Source organism: Mus pahari, chromosome 3 (genome assembly GCF_900095145.1).
Source record: "Mus pahari chromosome 3, PAHARI_EIJ_v1.1, whole genome shotgun sequence".
NCBI lineage: Eukaryota > Metazoa > Chordata > Mammalia > Rodentia > Muridae > Mus > Mus pahari.
This window is the reverse complement of record NC_034592.1, coordinates 8,954,012-8,969,398: the sequence shown is the minus strand read 5'-3', so window position 1 is coordinate 8,969,398 and position 15,387 is coordinate 8,954,012. Positions and strand designations below refer to the sequence as shown.

General features: G+C 37.7%; 1 protein-coding gene across 1 annotated transcript in view; it reads right to left on the bottom strand.

Moving 5' to 3' along the window:
* Gpr158 (G protein-coupled receptor 158) overlaps positions 1-15,387 on the bottom strand; it is a 409,577-nt gene that overhangs the window by 237,154 nt on the left and 157,036 nt on the right. The window lies entirely within an intron of this gene.

Below are 15,387 nucleotides of genomic sequence, written 5' to 3'. Positions count from 1 at the left end.
TATAACCCCAGGCAGATTTTAGACCTTACACAAGAATAATCAAAAACTCAAAGCTTGCCTAGGCTATACAGTGAGTTCATGGTCAGTTTCATTAAGTCATAAGTCATAATGCCTTGCTTCAAATAAAAGGCCTGGGGATGTAGCTCAGTAGTGCAGTACTTGTCAAGCATGTACAGGGCCCAAGGCTTGGTCAAGTGCTGCAAGAACATAGGTCCTATGATCAGAGCAAAATTTGAGATGAGCACCAGGCAACTCAATCTAGTTAGCCAGCATTTACAAAGTAACTTCAGAGCAAACAGAGATCTCCTTAAGACTCAATAAACAATTACACATTATTTGCAATGATCCATTCATATTTGAGACAACTACAGAATAGTCCAAATCATATTTCTGAGCTTTATAAATAAAAGATCAAGTACAACATTTATTTTGGAGGATTGTTAGAATTATGCAAACAGCCATATTGTACACAGTCAGTCATAAAATGGTGATTTGAATTCTACTTGATCATGTCAAAACCATGTATATTTAAGCTTTTCTCTGAAGTCACTCACCCATAAGTATTGTTTTCATTTGTCAGAGGATTCATTCAGTAAGATTCATGTATAGTTTGAAAAAGATGGAGTTAGCAAAATATCCTAATCAACTAAGTAAGAGGAAGAGAAAACATGATAGTGACAAACTTTTCGACAAGAAAACGTTAGGAATGGAATGTCCAGCTGGGTCTCATGCTTCACACCTGTGAACTCTGCTACAAGGAAGTCTGGCGCAAAACAATGGCAAGGTCAAATCTTTCCTGAACTGCAGAGCAAGTTCAAAGCTAGTCTGGGCAACTTTGAAACTCTGTCTCAAAAGAAAAAAGAAAAAAGTGGGCAGATATTTAGCACAATGTTTAATCACCTAGCAGACACAAAGCTATACCAAATAATACCCAATACCAAATAATAATAATGATGATGGTGATGATAAATAAAAAGATTATGATGATGGAGTTGTCATCAATGAACCCAGTAAAGGCAGATTGAGTGTACTGAGAAAAGGATTACTTCAGTACAGTAAGGTTAACTATGGAAGTACTTATTTGAAATTTAATTCTAAATTATGAATTCTTCAATAAAATAGCATGGTGTTTAGGAAAGGCGTTTAGGCTGTAAATTTAGAAGTAAATTGCATAAGGATGACACATAAAGCAGTGAGAGCAAGTGAGCCTGAGTCACTTATGGAGTTCCCATAGGCAATGAAGCAAATGAGACTAAGAACATGAGCAATCAATCCCTTGGCTCCTTGCTCACTCACTGATTACTGATCAATTCCACTGACTATGCTAACAGTGTGCATGCCTTCTTCATGCCCTGATAATCCCTGTGTCTCCCCAGAAGCTTCCAACCAGACTGACTAAGACAATCGTCTCAATAGAAGGTACCATCTCTCAGTCAAAGGTCCCTGAGAAGCTACATTTCTTCTAGAAACTCAAGCGTGCTTTGGAAGGCAAATGTGCATGACTTGCTAAGACTCAGGGTATCCCAAGTACTGAAAGGGCAGGTGGGAAGAAATTATTCTTACAAGGTGCTAAGCAGAGCAATCAAATGAAATATCACAACTTCACTACCTATCTCACAATACTGTGAATACAAAAATTGGAATCCCATATTGTAGTATTTTAAATATTTTTCTCAAATGGAATTGGAAGGTTTACTGTGTTCATTAAATGGTACTTATTTCTTTATTTTATTTTATTTTTTTATTTCTGGTACTAATTTCTTGCTGTTATTAATCAACAGCAGAAAAGCAACACCATGCACAATTATTAATGTTTAGGGCAAATTTGAAAGTTTATTGCAATAAAAATCTTTCTTGGCTATTAAGCTAACTTTAGAGCTGACAGAACATTGAAGTTTAAAAGCAATCTAGTTAATTAGATAAAAAAGACACTTGAAGAACAATAGCAATAAAAGAGCATCCTAATTTTCTTATAGAAACCATAGCAATGTGAATAGTTACCTCAAACTTTTTATTCTGTTCTTACATTGATCTCAATGAGAAAAGCAACTTTTACTCAATGAGAATCCATAAACGTGTGCTATCCTCTTGTTCCAGCTCTGCCTCTAAGATGGTGATGTCTATGGGACTTGGATATATATCACCTTGAAGTCTAAGTGACCTTGGCTTATTTTTCTAGTAAGTCTTGTGAATTTTCTATTCTGTCTACCACCACCATTTCTCTGTTCTGCTTCCAAGAATCAAGATCAGGAAATCACATGGTCAATCCTTATGACATGGACAAGTTCATGTTCCTCCTTTGGGGATTAGACAGATGTCTCTTTTACTCTCTTCTCCTTGATAATGTAGAATATAAATTAATTATTAATTTTTATGTTTTTGCTATTTGAAGTGAGGCCAATCCACAAAACAATAGGAATCTAGTATATACATGCAAGTGCATGCATGTACACACACACACACACACACACACACATGTCAGAAACATGTACAAGCAGCAGAACACTAACAGAGTTATATCTGACTAGGGAAATCCATGCCATATCAGAGTAAGTGAATCCAACTTTGCAGACCCATCGTCACCAATAGCTCCAGAAGCTTGAGAGACACCAATCCTTAAAGTTTGTTACTTTTAACATTAAAATACTTCCTCTCCCCACTACACCACAAACTCACTATGCCTCATGCTTGCACTGGTTAGCCTGTTCTCCTGGGGTAATAATTTATAAGCATCAGAGACTTTATTTTCACTTGTCGCTGAGTTTTGTTTCTGCTCTATGGTACACAGTTTAATGCAGTAAGGAAAAATATAGTTATGGTCTAGGTCTTGGTTTATAAGCCACGAGTACAAAAAAGACAGAGACAGGAAGTCACTAAATCCTGCGCTCTGCTCTAGCTGGCCATAACTCACATGCTCAGTAGGCTTTCCTTGGGATAATCTACTGAGATCAATTCCTTTTTAGAATGAAAAATAATACAAAATAGCAGAAATTAATGTGAATAATATAATGAGATTCAAATTAATTTATTCTCTAATGTGGATAAAAGTCAAAATACGAAACTTCCTCAACTGCCTTTGATAATTCAGTTTCTCTGAGTCTATACTCAGTCTCTTGATAAAACCAAAAATGTCTCTCCTCTGACTCAAAGCTAAGCTTACCTCCTTTTTGTGAGGTTAAGTGTTCTCCAGTCTTCTCAAGCCTGTTCCCAGTGACATTGCTAAGCAAAAGTAACCACTTTCTTGTTCAATTATCTCACTTTTATGAGCAAGTTCTCTCATTATTGGCAAGGTTTAAAATCTCAGTCCTGAGTTTATCTTCAGCTGCTACCCAACCTTCTGCACAGGTTGAGCTCTTTGCATCTCTATTTGCCTATGCCCATTCTCTAATCAGTATACAGCATACTGACAGCCATCTCCCTTCTGTCCATGAACAGCCATTGCTTAAGCCACAGTGTCAGATGGAGGACACTTTTAAGTCATGTTTCCTCAACCTTTTTACAGATGCAGAGCTGCTGGCAGTTTCCTCCTTCATCAGACTCTTGCCTTGGTTTCCTACTACCAAGTTCTATTCTCTACTTAGATCCTTAGATACCTCTCTGGTATGAACTGATGTATTTCTCCTTCTTGGACTTAGCCAACTAGAGTTTCCAAAGCTCCATTCTATTTTTTTTTTAACTCTACACTTGGTTTACATATTATCATTTAATTTTTTTGTGCAAATGTCAAAACCAATTAAGTTGTTTCTAATTGAAAAGGCCTGAATTAAAAACTTCTTTGCTTTTCAATCCTATATAAGTGGAAACTTGACCTTCTCCTTGCTGTTATAATGCTCAGAAAATCTCGGTGGTTACTTCATGACATTAGTACAACAGCTTCATAATGGTTTTTCAAATTTGCATCCCTCCAATCATTTTCTATACACATTTCTTTGTAATTACTCTTAGTTTCACAGACTATATAAAAAGTTATCATTAACAAGATTAAAATAATGAAAAGTATCTGGAACACATACTGAGTATACCTACAACCAAACAAATACTTTCAGAAACATATTTCTTGACTAAAATATTTAAAAATTTGGTTGACTGAAAGGTTTTTGAAATTACAATATAATAATAAACATAAAACTAAAAACTAGAAATACTGCTGAGAGAGAGCTGGCCTCCGAGTAGTGCCAACACACTTGTGAGTACAGGTAAGACCACCACATCTGCTCGAATCCCTGGCCAAAGAGGGACCTGCCCAGAGCCATCAGGACACAGAAACCAAGCAACAGACTGGGACCAGAACTTTCCAGTTCCTGTTTGCAACCTGGAGCTGACTCTGTGCCACAGCTCTCCATAACCAAATTCCTCCTGGAGAGAACTGGTCTCCCAGGAGTTGCAGGAAGGGCAAGCCACAATCAAAGACAGCAAGACCAGATAACACTAGGGATAACGAGATGGTGAGAGGCAAGGGCACAAACATAAGCAACAGAAAGCAAGGATACTTGGCATCATCAGAACCAAGTTCTCCTTCCATAGTGAGCCTTGAATATCCCAAAACACCAGAAAAGCAACAGCAAATAAACTGGACCAGAAAGGAAATTCCTCCCATCACATAATAGTCATAACACCAAATGCACAAAACAAAGAAAGAATATTAAAAGTAGTAAGGGAAAAAGGTCAAGTAACATATAACAGCAGACATGTGAGAATTAGACCAGATTTCTCACCAGAGACTATGAAAGCTACAAGATCCTGGGCAGATATCATGCAGACCCTAAGACAACACAAATGACAGCCCAGACTACTATACCCAGCAAAACTCTCAATTACCATAGACAGAAAAAAACCAAGATATTCCGTGAAAACGAAAGCAAAAACAAAAACAAATTTACACAATATCTTTCCACAAATCCAGCCCTACAAAGGACAATAGATGGAAAACANCAATACAAGGAGAGAAACTACACCCTAGAAAAAGCAAGAAAGTGATCTTCTTTCAAAAAAACCCCAAAGAAGATAGCCACACAAATCTAATTCCACCTCTGACAATGAAAATTAAAGGAAGCATCAATCACTATTCCTTAATATCTCTTAACATCAATGGACCCAATAAAAACACATAGACTGACAGACTGGATAGGTAACCAGGATCCAGCATTTTGCTGCTTACAGTAAACACACCTCAGTGTCAAAAACAGATAAAACCTCAGAGTAAAAGGCTTGAAAACAATTTTCCAAGCAAATGGTACCACGAAACAAGCTGGAATAGACATTCTAATATCAAGTAATATCAAATTTCAACCAAAAGTTATCCAAAAGGATAAGGAAGGGCACTTCATACTCATCAAAGGAAAAATCTACCAAGAAGAATTCTCAATTATGAACATCTATGCTCCAAATGCAAGGACACCCACATTCATAAAAGAAACTTTACTAAAACACAAAGCACACAATAATAGTGGGAAACTTCAACACTCTACTCTCATCAATGGACAGATTATGGAAACACAAACTAAACAGAGACACAGTAAAACTAACAGAATTTATAGACCAAATGGATTTAACAGATATCTATAGAACATTTTATCCTAAAACAAAAGAATATATCTTCTCAGAACCTAATGGTACCTTTTCCAAAAACTGACCATATAATTGGTCATAAAACAGGTTCGCAAAAGATACAAGAATATTGAAACAATCCCATACATCCTATCACAACACCATGGACTAAGTCCAGATTTCAATAGCAACAAAAACAACAGAAAGCCCACAAAAACATGGACACTGAACTCAATGATAACTTGGCCAAGGAAGAAAAAAAGAAAAAAATTAAAGACTTTTTAAAATTTAATGAAAATGGCCAGGCGTGGTGGTGCACACCTTTAATCCCAGCACTCGGGAGGCAGAGGCAGGCAGATTTCTGAATTCGAGGCCAGCCAGGTCTACAGAGTAAATTCCAGGACAGCCCAGGGATACACAGAGAAACCCTGTCTCGAAAAACAAAAACAAAAACAAAAACAAAAAAAATTAATGAAAATGAAGCCACAACATACCCAAACTTATGGGACACAGTGAGAGCAGTGCTAAGAGGAAAACTCATAGCTCTGAGTGCCTCCAAAAGGAAACTGGAGAGAGCATACACTAGCTGCTTAACAGTACACCTGAAAGCTCTAGAACAAAAAGAAGCAAATATACCAAAGAAGAGGAGATGGCAGGAAATAATCAAACTCAATCATACAGATATTAAACATAAATTGTTGAAAGATGTAAAGCTGTATATTATTTTTACAATGTAATTCTATTCATGAATAAGTTGTGCCTATTATCAGAAACATACACAAATATAACAAATATGGTGTAGAAAAAAAGACCTATGCAAGTACTGGCCTTTATATGTGGAATAAGGTACAACTGAGAAAAAGCAGATGAGCCAGGTGTGGTGTTGCTGTATAGATAAAATTCTATATATATAAAATTCATAGGTGCTGAGAACAAAAGATGGAAATAATATTTGGATAATATGTTTGATGTCTTTATAACCCAGAAATTGCAAAAATACAGAGGAAAGAGACATAGAGAACAAAAGAGAAAGTTTAAAGAGAGGGAGAGATGGATAGAGGAAGCTAGAAAATGGGAAAGGTAACAAAAAAAAAAAAAAAAACAAAACCCTAAAACTAGAAAAATAAAATAAAATGTATTATAAATCAATTTATATCAGTTTAAGAAAACCAATTTATATCATGTTAAGAAAATATTAAGAAAGATGCAAGTTGTGGGGGAGACCCTTCAGTGGTTAACACTGCACTTGTACAGGACCTAATTTCACTTCCCAGCACACACATGGCAGCTGACAACCATCTGTAACTCAGCTCCCCACCCATGAATATGATGCCCTCCTCTGACGTTCATGGGCATCACACACACGTATAGTACATAGCCATCCATGTTGGCAAAATTTGCACAGACATAAAATAAAAGTAAAAAAAAAAGAAAGATGAAAGTTGAGAACAAATAGGTATGATTAAATTTTATGAAACTCTACAATATATAAACTTATAAAGTATGCTTAAGAAAATCAAATCAAACAAATTAACAAGAAAACAATAAAACAAAAAATACCAAACAAAAACTTATCTTTCAGGATAAACCCTCAAAGGCCACCAAACATTGACCCCAGGCCAGACCTCCAAAAGGATGTTTGGCCTGTAGGAAGCTACTTCAGCCAGTGGGTTTCTTTGGCCATACCACTGTAGAGGTAGATTCCCAGTGGGATTCTCACTGTAGATCCTGCCAAGATCCTACCAGAGCCTGGACTGCCTAGTGAAACCCCAGACCTAAGCTGAAACGCTGTAGGAATGAAAGGTTATAACACCTCGCTTCCTCTTACATTAAAATTTCTACTTTCTAATTTTTAGTCACTAATTAATTAATTAATGAGTAGGGGGCATTTTACTCTGATTAAATTTCTAAACTCACCAAGTCCTCATTTTTTTTCTCATATCCAAAATGAAGGTGTTAAGTTAGTAGATATTTTAAAATTACACTTAAACACTATGGTTTTTAAAAGATAAACAGGAATTACACACTTTCGTGCATGTTAACTTCTAAAATGTTGATTACAATAGTATTTATTTCTAGCATGCCAAGCTATAGATATTAGGAACATGTTGAGGATTTTTTGTTTGTAGGTTTGGTTTGGTTTGGTTTGGTTTGGTTTGGTTTGGTTTGGTTTGGTTTGGTTTGGTTTTTCGAGACAGGGTTTCTCTGTGGAGCCCTGGCTGTCCTGACACTCTCTCTGTAGACCAGACTGGCCTCGAACTCAGAAATCCGCCTGCCTCTGCCTTCCAAGTGCTGGGATTAAAGGTGTGCGCCACCACTGCCTGGCAATATTTCTGATATGAATAAAACTCCTATATTAAACTAAAAAAAATACCAAAAAAAAAACTACACACACATGCACACAAACACACCAAACAAACATAAATTAATTTTGTGTTGTCCATCTGCTTCTGGGCACGAGGACTGCCCTGAAGTACAGTTGATATATCTGGTGACACTCTACTGGAGTGATTTGTTTTCTCCTTTCCCAAAAGGTATCGGTTACAAATAGAATCTTTGTTTGGAGTGGGACTTGGTGTATATTTCATCTTCTCAGTGCTGGGATCTTGTGTCGTTTGAATCTGTGCAAGTCTTGCGCATGCTGTCACAGCCTCTGTGAGTTCATGTAAGTATCAATCTTATTTAAGGAAATTGTTGTCTCCTTGGAGCCATACACCACCTCTAGCTTTGATAAACCTTTCTATTTCCTCTCCCACATGGGTTTAAAAAAGACATCCCTTTTAAGGCTGAGTGCTCTAAATTCTCTCACTCTTTGCACATTGTTGGCTGTGGGTCTCTGTGTTCATTCCAATCTACTACAAGAAGTAGTTTCTCTGATTAGGGTTCAGCAGTGGCCTGCTCTATGGGTATAGCAATGCCATTAGAACTTATTTTATTGTTCCTTTAGCAGAATAATAATGTTAAATTTCCCCTTAAGCCTATATCTATCTAGTCCTGTCTTGACTACTTCAGTGTCGGTATAGGTTCCATCTCATTGAGTGAGCCTTATATCCGAGCAAAACCTGGCTGTTAGTCCTATAACATTTGTGCCACTATTACATAAGTAAATCTGTAGGCAGACCACTGTTGTAGGTTGCAATGTTTGTGTTGAAACTGATGATTACTTTTTCCTCTGATAGCACACAAGGTACCTTCCACAACCATGAACAGTGGGGCAAAGTCATAGGGGTGAAGCTTCTAGTTGACCACCAGCTTGAATTCTCCATATTTGATGACTTTTAACAAGTTGAATCTTCAGCAGTAGTGTTTTAAGTCAGGTCGTGGAGGTAACCAACATCCTTGGCAATAACCTGTGAGGTCTTGGGGGCGGGGCAGTGGTCTACGGGACCCCTTTGTCAAGTGACTCAGTAAGATTCAACCCATTCCAGACACTGAAGGTTTTCTTTGGTGGCATATTTGTCTAGCTGGGGCACTGTCTTCCCTGTTATATGGTGAACTCTTTTAAATTTTTTTCATATATGTACATATCTTAGGAAGCTTCTACAGTAGTAGGTTTCCATATGGTTTTTCAAAAGCCCTCTGGTGATAATTGTCCTTCATACATTTCCTCTTTAATTTTGCCATCCCATCACCCTCCCTATTTAATCCTCCAATTCTAGTTTCCCTTTATCTCTGTATATTTTTTCCACAACAGAATATTTGTATTAGTCTTTTGAGGGGGGGACTTTCATGCAGTGCATCTGATGGTATTTGTTTCCCATTCCTCCCAGATCCAATCTCCCATCCTTGTGCCATCCCTCCCTGAAAATAAAATCAAGATCATTTTATGCTGCCCATATACCCACAGAAGCATGTTCAAATTCCGTGGGGCTAGTCCCTGAAAGAAAACCTAGTCCTTCCCTACCCCATCACCTGTCAGAAGCCATCAGCTCTGAAGAGCTACACTTCAGCATCTTCATCATGGGCATCAATATGCCCTCTGGTTCCAGCTAGAACCATAGACATCAACATGGTCTCTGGGTATAGCCAGATTCCCCTTCATTTCTATGCCACTATACTCTAATTCCCATTCCTTGGAAGATCCCCTACATTTAACAGTCTGCTTGTTAAACTAGATAGAAGCTACAATCATAATATGTATATGATAAAGCATTCAAACTCCTAACACATAATAGAACATCTTCATGATATGCAGGATATTGTTAAATATAAAAGGCTTTAAACATAAACATGACTTTTGATTAATAAAAATCATAAAGAAAAAAGCCAAATTTCAGAATTAAAAACAGGTTCCTTAATACATACAATGTATAAGACTTCATATGTAGAATACCAAAGAACTCTTAAATGTGACAAAAGCAAAGAACATGTCCATGTAAAACTGAACAAAAGCCCTAACAGAACATCAGAACAATTGATAAACAAATACAGCATTTTCAATCTCATTAATCATCAGAGAAAAGTAATTATTTTTTGCTGGTTTTTGAAACAGGGTCTCATGTAGCCCAGACTGACCTAGAGCCCACTGAGCAGCTAGGGACAACCTTGAACTCCTGATCCTTCCAACTACATCTCCCAGCTGCTGTAATTACAATCATGCATTATCAATCCCAGTGGAGAAAAGTCATTTTTAAGTAACAAATACACTATCTAAAAAGTCAACCTCATAAAAGCAGAGAATAAGATGCCAGTTGCAAGAATCTAGATGGAGGAAATGGGAGCATTTGGGGAAAGGGTGATCCAGAGATACTATCATTTTGTTGGGAGGAATAAACTCAGATCTTTAACACAGCAGGGTGTTGACACACTTAGCTAACAAGGTGACATGACTTGAGAATGGTTAAAAGGCTTCATATGTTGTTCTCAATGCACAAAAAATGTGAGTGAGTGAGTGAGTGAGTGAGTGAGTGAGTGAGTGAGTGAGTGGTGAAATGGATATTTTAATTAGTTTTCTTTGGGCACTCATCTCTCTATCAAATCAACATGTTACAAATCATTGACATATAATTTTTCCATTAAAACTCAAAAATTAAAATAAAATTGAAAGACTTTTCTCTCCTTCAGTGATGCAAATAAGGTTATATTAGACCAGACTAAAAGTACATAAAGGCAGGCTTATTAGGAGGCAACTCTTGGGTGGGTTTAATGAAGTCACACATCTAGGCTAGAGCAAGTGGTTTTATAGAGTCTGGGCAAGGAGTGATGACCTACTAGTCTGGAGCTGGGATTGTGTTCATGCATGGTCAAAACAGCCCCTGGATGGGAACTCTTGGGTAGATGACCTGAAACACAGAGACCAGGAATGATGGCATGTTGGCCCTAAGGTTTTTCCAAGCCTGTGATGGATGAGTTTTTTCTGTGTGGGTTGAGTTGGGGAAAGAGCAGATAGGGTTTCCTAGCCTGTGCAGGGAATGAACAGGGCTCCAGCCTAACAAAAGGAACCAATGCAGCTAACAGAATAGACACAACTTAATTGTCAATCTGAATGCAAGTGAAAAGACAGTTTTTAAGACTTATAGAGAACTCACAGATATGTAAGTAATGTTAACTGGAAATGACTTTGGCATCTCTTCTAAACATGTAAATAACATGCCAAGTTGAGTGCACTAGTCCAGGCCTGGAAGTTCTTTATAATCCTATCAACTTAGCCAAAACAAGAAGCTCACAAATTCAAGGCCTGCCTGGGTTATAGGGTGAGTTTTAGTCAATCTGGGCAACTGTGCAGGAAGGTATCGCAAAATAAAAAACAAAACAAGGCTAGAGATATAGCTCATTAATTGAGAATTTCCTAGTATAGCCTCCACTATCGCAAACAGTAAAGGTAAAGAAAGAATATCAAATTATTTCAAACCAAGGGACCTCTGTACATATTCAACTGAAAAATGTGTGCACATGACTCAATATAAAAACAAATCATTATACTATCAGCACTAACCTAAGCTATAATAAAATTAAATATTCATCTACATCACAACAGAGAAATACTTATGCTAGGTCCAGATAACAAAGTAATATACAATGTATATAATCTAGTATTATAAGCAACACAAATAATGCTGAATAAACTTTGTTCTATATTCTGAATCCTTTTATTTATAATAAAAACTAAAATGGGAAAAAATGTACTATGTACTGTGAAAAGTCAGAACATTTGCTGAACTGAAGAACCATTGATGAGATGATGGTTGGATAGGGAACACAAAGCTGTTTAAACCTCTGGCAATTTTTCCCTATTTCTTAAGCATGGTAGCATCTATATAGGAGTGTCACATAGAAGTATTGCTTCTGTAACAACTTGCTGTACTTCCTACATCTGTGTGTGTTTATGCAATGTTTTACAACTCACTGGAAAAACAACATTATACTGTAACCTCCCACTCTCCCCAAACAATTTTAGTTCTTTTCTCCTTTTACCTGTGATATCAATTCTGCTTTTAAAAATTTAAATGAAAGAATCATAACATAACATCTGTTCTAATATCAGTGACAGAGATTTCCATGTACTAAAATAGAAGGACAAAGCTGGGTAATAAAAGCAATTCTACAAACATCACATCAAATTCAGAATGCATTTGCATGTACTAAATTCTTGGCTGCCTCTCAAGTATTTAGAAACTGAAGATACATTTGCATATCCCCAGTGTGATTTTGGAGGGTTTTTCAATGTAATTAGCAAATCAGCTAAAGAGTAAAGGGCACAGTGCTAACCCAAAAGGCATGGATTATAATGCCTATTAAATGCTAAATTTAAAGCAAATGCTATATTTCCAAATGGCAGTGAGTTTTACTTTTATTGTGGGCAGAAAACAAAATATTATTCACCATTTGCGCAAAAAATCATCTTAATTGGTATGATTACTATCATTCTCTGATGAAAAATATAAAAAAACATATTTTAAAAAAACAATTCATCTTGTGACTCTAGAAAAATCTCCAAAATGCATACGTCCTTAGATTGCCATCCAAATAAAACACATTTTTAAGATCGCAAAAAATTATGTTTAACATACAAAAATGTTTTCAAGGTAGCATTTGTACATGGAGTTGAAATACTTGTGATAGGCTTTCCTACTGAGTATTATCAGAGGTTCTTCAGGGGCTGAAGAGATGATTCAGAGGTTAAATCAGGGACTGCTCTTTCAGAGGACCCAGGTTCAATTCCCAGCACTCACATGGCAGCTGACAACAATCTATAACTCCAGTTCCAAGAGATCTAACATCATCACACAAACATATATGCAGGCAAAACACCAATGTATATAAAAATACAAATAAATAAACTATATTTTTACAAAGCTGGATCTTCTGAATAGCATTTTTGAGTCAGCACATCCAAAGCCCTGGACTTGCCCTTCCAGAGTGAGTGCTTGAGTATGGTATACCCCTGTGCTACACCGGACCGCTAATTAATAAAGCAAACATTTGGGTGGATATGTAAATCTTGGCAAAAGTAGCTACGTTTCCCTTCCTGTTCATTAAATCTGGAAGTGAGCACATCACAGACTCCCAATGGGTGCCCTAGACTTTATGAAGGGAAATTTTCAGAAAGGACAGAAAATGTTATCCAATAAAATACACCAGAAATTCATAAATGTGAGGTATTCAGGACCATGAGAAACCCTCAAAAGTATACAGAATCAGAGAAAAAGTAATCCTCTCATGGAACACAAGGGTCAGTAGCACAAATACTGAGGGAGCAACTTTTTAAAAATGTGTTAGTTCTTTACAACTTTTTTTTTTTTTTTTTTTTTTTTTTTTTTTTTTTGGTTTTTGCACATTGTGTTTTAAACATATTCACCCAGCCCCTTTCTCTAGCTCTTCCCAGATCCACCATCCCCTTCCCTATCTACCCAAATTTGAATGTTGGTTTTGTTTTTAACCCATCAGAACCAACTTGTGCTGCCTAGGGACTACATTCTCAGAGAAAAATGACTCTCCCTATACCAGTTGCTAACAATTGCCATAGTTCCAAGGTTAGGGGTGAGATATCATGCTGAGAATTAGGCTGTCTTGGGCTTGCATAGGCCTTGTGGATGCTGTGATGTGTTTTGGAGTTGTTGGGCAGCAAGGTCCCATAGACCCTAAAACATTATAGGCTAATAGCAATGCTGGAACTTGACAGTAAGAAGCTATTACTGAAGACACCACATACTTGAGCAAGAGAATATGGGGAAGTCAAGCTGAACTGAGCAAGAAGCTCCATCCATACTGGCTAGCTTTTTAGTTGTAGAGGATACGATACACACTAGCAAGGTCATCATCAAGCATAACCAGGTGTGAACCCTGTGAGAGACAATGATAAGCCCAGCAAGACACAGCCACTGAGGCAATAGTGGCATGAATCTCATGGGAATAGCCAGCCATTTCTGAGAGGGAGAAACATTAGAGCCCCTTTTTGAAGATGGGACAGCCAGACATTCACATACATATGAGCTCTACCAAAACATTATTTATTGTTTTTATTTTTAAAATTCATAAAAAGAGGGGAAGGTAAAGGAAAGAGAAAAGGTAAGAAAGAGGAAGCAGACATCAGGGGAAAAAGGCAAGCATGAAATAGAGAACAGGAATGGGAGAGAAGGCATCAAATAATTGAAAAGGTTAGAATCCCAAATACATTGCTTACATATGTTTTATATATGAGAAATCCTAATGCACTCACAAAAAGACCATTAGAACTAAAAATCCGATCTTCTGCCTGAACCTATCAGAGGCCACCAAAAGCCCAAGAATACTCTCCATGCCTCAGAACCTCAGGATCACCTTGGGATCATGGGTGAGTGAAAGGCAACATCAGCTTCAAAGAGGGTCTTGTGCCAGCAGGAACAGGGACAAAGGGACCCTGCCCAACCAGAGGCTAGGATCCTTTCCAGTCAGGGCCAGCCCCGCCCTCCATCTTCTGCCTGAACCCAGTGGAGGCCGCCAAAGGCCCTAGAGGACTCTCCACACCCCAGGACCCCTAGCACAACCAGAACCTCATGATCACTGGAGAGCACATGGGCAACAGAAGAAACAGAGCTTCTTGGACAGGGTTCCTTCTAGCCTTCATTCTCAGCCAGGAGGTAGAGCTGAGACCCAGACCCCTGGGCACTTTCCTTGCCAGAGGAGAGTCAGCCTACAGGGAGGGCTCTGACCCCAGGACTCAGGAGTTAGTTCAGAGCTCCAAACTTCTGGACAACTGCCATGCAAGAGGAGAGCTTGCCTGCAGAGAGTGCTCAGACCACTGGGACTCAGGAGAGAGTTGGACTCCCAGGAGTGCTGACAAAGGCTAAAGAATCACAGGAGGAACAAGCTCTAGCCAGAGACAGCTAGAATTACCAGATGGCGAAAGGCAAACATAAGAATCTGATTAACAGAAACCAAGAACACTGAGCATCATCAGAACCCAGTATACCCACCACAGCAAGTCCTGGATACCCCAACACACCCAAAAAGCAAGACTCGGACTTAAAATCATATCTCATGATGATGGTAGAAGATTTTAAGATGGGTATTAATAACTCACTTAAAGAAACACAGGAGAACACTGCTAAACAGGTAGAAAGCCTTAAAGAATTAGAGGAGAACACTGCTAAACAGATTAAAGTCCTTAAAGAAGAAACACAAAAATCCCTTAAAGAATTACAGGAAAACACAACCAAATAGGTGATGGAACTGAACAAAACCATCCAAGATCTAAAAAGGGAAGTAGAAACAATTAAAAAGTAAAATAAAATTAAATTAAATTAAATAACAAAACAAACAAACAAACGAAAACACGGAGACAACTCTGGAGATAGAAACCCTACAAAAGAAATCAGGAGCCATAGATGCGAGCAACAGCAACAGAATACAAGAGATGGA